Source organism: Dasypus novemcinctus, chromosome 14 (assembly GCF_030445035.2).
Source record: "Dasypus novemcinctus isolate mDasNov1 chromosome 14, mDasNov1.1.hap2, whole genome shotgun sequence".
Taxonomy (NCBI): Eukaryota; Metazoa; Chordata; class Mammalia; order Cingulata; family Dasypodidae; genus Dasypus; species Dasypus novemcinctus.
Window position 1 is genome coordinate 7,168,799 of NC_080686.1, and position 3,814 is coordinate 7,172,612.

Below are 3,814 nucleotides of genomic sequence, written 5' to 3' on the forward strand. Positions count from 1 at the left end.
CCCTCTCGATATAGAGATGGAGTGGATATCACCAACACAGGGTCCACAGGATGGAGGAATAAAATATGGATTAGAGTGAACTTACTGGTATTCCACGATAGAACTATTGTGACTAGTAATGGAAGAAACTGTAGCATTGATCTGGAGAAAGTGTCCACAGTAGCTGCTGAGGGCAGGGAGAGGGAAGAAGAGATGAAATGTGGGGGCATTTTCAGGACTTGGAATTGTCCTAAATGATATTGCAGGGATAGATGCTGGACATTATATATCCTGTCATAACCCACTGAATGTACTGAGGTAACCTCTTTAAATGTCAATACTGTCTTGCAAGTGGATCGAATGCAAAAATCACAAATAGAATTGATTCAACTGCTAGAAAAGCAGAGAAACTTCACAAAGTTTTTACTAGTAAATTTCCTGTGACTTAGTTAATAAAGGTACCTATTTCCCTTTAAAGTAAAAGCTTACTAGAAACAGTAACTAAGAGTTAAAATCATTTATAGATGCCTTTATATTATAAAACAGCAGAAAAATTATAACAAAATATAAACTGGATAGATTTACCCTAAACCTATGATTCTAAGTGTAAATTCTAAACTGACCTTACCTTTATTTATGGTTACTTCAAGCCTAGCCTCATCCTTGCCTTTGCTTATGGTTATTTCATAACAGCTTCTGCCCCTATGGCTCAGGGGAAAACAAACTTGAGACAACCCTCTCTCCTGTCCTACTGGTATTTGTACTTATGCAAAACTGCATCGTCAAAGGCTAGTTTCAAGAGGCTATTAATAACTAGAAACCTAAATTGATATTAACAGCAAAAAGTAACTTCATAGCAGTGAAACCTGTCTGGAAGCCACCTCAATGTGCATATTCAAGTGGTGATAATGAAAAATTATCTTGATTCCATTGGAAATCTTCAGTTTTCATTTCTAAAATGGAAGTAGTTTTTCCTCTACTGCTAAAGTAAAATACCTGCTAATTAACATCTTCATGATAAAAGTGTAGAAATCAGAAGCAAAGTACTAAAAAGTTCATTTTTGAACTTTGGAAGTGTTTTCTTTGGTTAATTGGACTTGCCCAGGTCAGCTAACAGGGAGGTGAAGATTGTCCACCATCATGCCAGGGAACCAAGAGTGTCTACAACTGCAAGCAGGAGAATCTCATCCATCAGCCATGTGGAATCTAAGCCCCCTCTTGATTTAGAGGTGGAGTGAACATCACCAACTCAGGGTCCACAGGATTAAGGAATAAAATATGGATTCGAGTTGACTCACTGGTATTCTACTATAGAACTATTTCGACTCTAGCAATAGAAGAAACTGTATCATTTATGTGGAGACAGTGGCCATGAAAGTTTCTGAGGCCAGGGAGAAGGGAGAAGATATGTGATGTGGGGGCATTTTTAGGACTTGGAGTTGTGAGCTCACCAGAAGCACCTGATGGGATGTACGAATGCCAGTCATTGAACGGCCTGAAATACCTCTTTGAGAGAAAAAGTTAAATAGTATCTATGTCAAAGTCAGCTGCTCCCTCTAACTCTAGCCCAAACGACTATTGCTAGGGGAGAGCAAATCAGACACCCCTTAAAAAAATCTTGTCCATTTTCACTTCCTGTAATTTTTCCCTAGATTATAACTAAAAGGGCAATACCTCCTCTCATTCTTCTCCCCTCCTTAGGAACTGGGATTGGCAATTTATACCTAAACCCATTGCCTATTGTTATCCCTTCCTAGAGTTAACCAACAGCATAAAATAACTCAGGGAAGAATAAGGTTTCCCTCCAACTTTGGGAAAATGAAGGCTTCATGGACACCCAACCTTTTCTACTTTCGTGGTCCAGTATCCTCTTAGTGAGACCACATTTTCTCAAAATTCTAATCAAATTAATTTCTTCCAGAATCAACATCTTATTAGCCATATGGGGACCTCTTCTGGCTTTTGCTCAGGATGCCAGATCCATCTTCCTCCAACTGAGATAGAATAGTAAGAAGGTTTTACAGCTTGTCAGGTAGGGCCAAATGCCTCAAACCAGGAGGAAGTAGCTACAGAAAAATGACCATTTCCCTTCAGCACCTCTTTAAGAATAAAGGTGTAAACTTTCTGAGGGGGGAATGACACCAGCTGTATAATAAAGAATCAATAAATGGATCTAGAACCTGGCAGAGCGTGCACATTGACATCAATATCCCCAAGATGGCTGCAGGAAGACTCCCCCAACCCCCACAAGATTCTGCCACTCAGAACAAGATTTCCTCCAGAAGCCAGGAGAAGCCCTGGATATTACCCAAGGACCCTCCCAGGGGATTGATGGGTGGGGTAATCAATCAAAACAATAAACAGCTAGGACTCCAACGAGACCATTAGCAAAAGGGTAGAATAATTAACAGTTCAAAAAGCAGGTGTAAGTTCTAAATGCTCTCTGTTGCCTTTGGGTCCTGATTCTGGCCACCTTCTCCCCTGCATGGATCAACATGTAAGTAAACATGAGGATTTATCATCTATAATAGGAAATTGTAGTCTGTAAATTAGCCCACTTTATCACTCTTCAGCCCCTTCCCTCTCTATCTGGGACCCATGATCTGTTATTTTCTCCCATTTCTCTTCCCTCCCTACCTTAATAACTTACTGGCCTCACTCACCTGATGTGCTCTTTAAATTCATTTCTGTAGCATAGTCATGAACCTAGACAAAATCCAGTAACAATTAGAATTTCTTCCCATATTTTATTCATAGGAAAAAGTTGAATATGGTATGAAATGGTTGGAGATGCCTTAGATGATCCTTTAGGAATGCTTCCAGGTCCACTATAACATGATGTTAAGAAGTTTTTAAAAAAAGAAAAGAAAGAAAACAACAACTTGTTACCTGTCATTATCATCATATTCTGTCAATGTAAGTTTTTGTTGCTGTGTTCTTTTTAGCTGAATAAAAATAAAATGTACTTAAAATAAAAACGAAGTGTAATAGTTTTCAAATTTCTTATTAATTTTCTCAAAATAATTTTTGTTCTTATAAATAACTTAAGCAGACTTTATTTCCTTGATAATTTTTTTTACAATTAATTTACTTTATGCTCCAACAAGTTTGCATCACAAAGATGATTTACTTTAACATTTTTTATTTGTGAGAATGAAACTCATTATTTGGCTACACTGTGTAACACTCATACTAATTAAATTTTACAGTCTCTCATGTCCTGAAGAATGATAATTATTATGGAATTTTTCATATTTAATGGAAAGTTAAACTCATATCAATACCTACTTTTTCCTGATCTCATACAATTTGTTACTTGGCTCCCTCATCCACATTAAGAATTTGTTGCCCATGGTATTGATGATGATAATAAGCAGAGATGACATTTATTGAATGTTTATCACTGCCAGACTCTGTGCAAACACCTGAGTGTGCATTTCCTTTACTGTTCTATGCAACCTCAAGGTGTAGCACTACTCTCATTTTAATTTTAAAGATAAGGAAATTGAAGTTTTTAGAGGTTGATAGTTACACAGTAAGAAAATTGCAGAGAAAGGAGCTGGCTTTCTCTGAGATGTAGTGATAGTGTAGTAGGGAGGCAAAGAGGCACTGGAGCCAGAATGCATAGTTTCAAACTCCAGCTCTAAACGTATTATCTGAGTGATAGGTAAATCTGTGTCTCATCCTCTTACCCTACAAAATTGGGAAAATTTTGTCTACTTCATAGGGATAATGTGCAGATTTAAAAATCTGATCTATGTAAACAAGTTAAAAGAGCACTTGGCAAAGATTGAATACTGCATAGATGTTTTCTCTTATTACTGTAGTGTGTGCT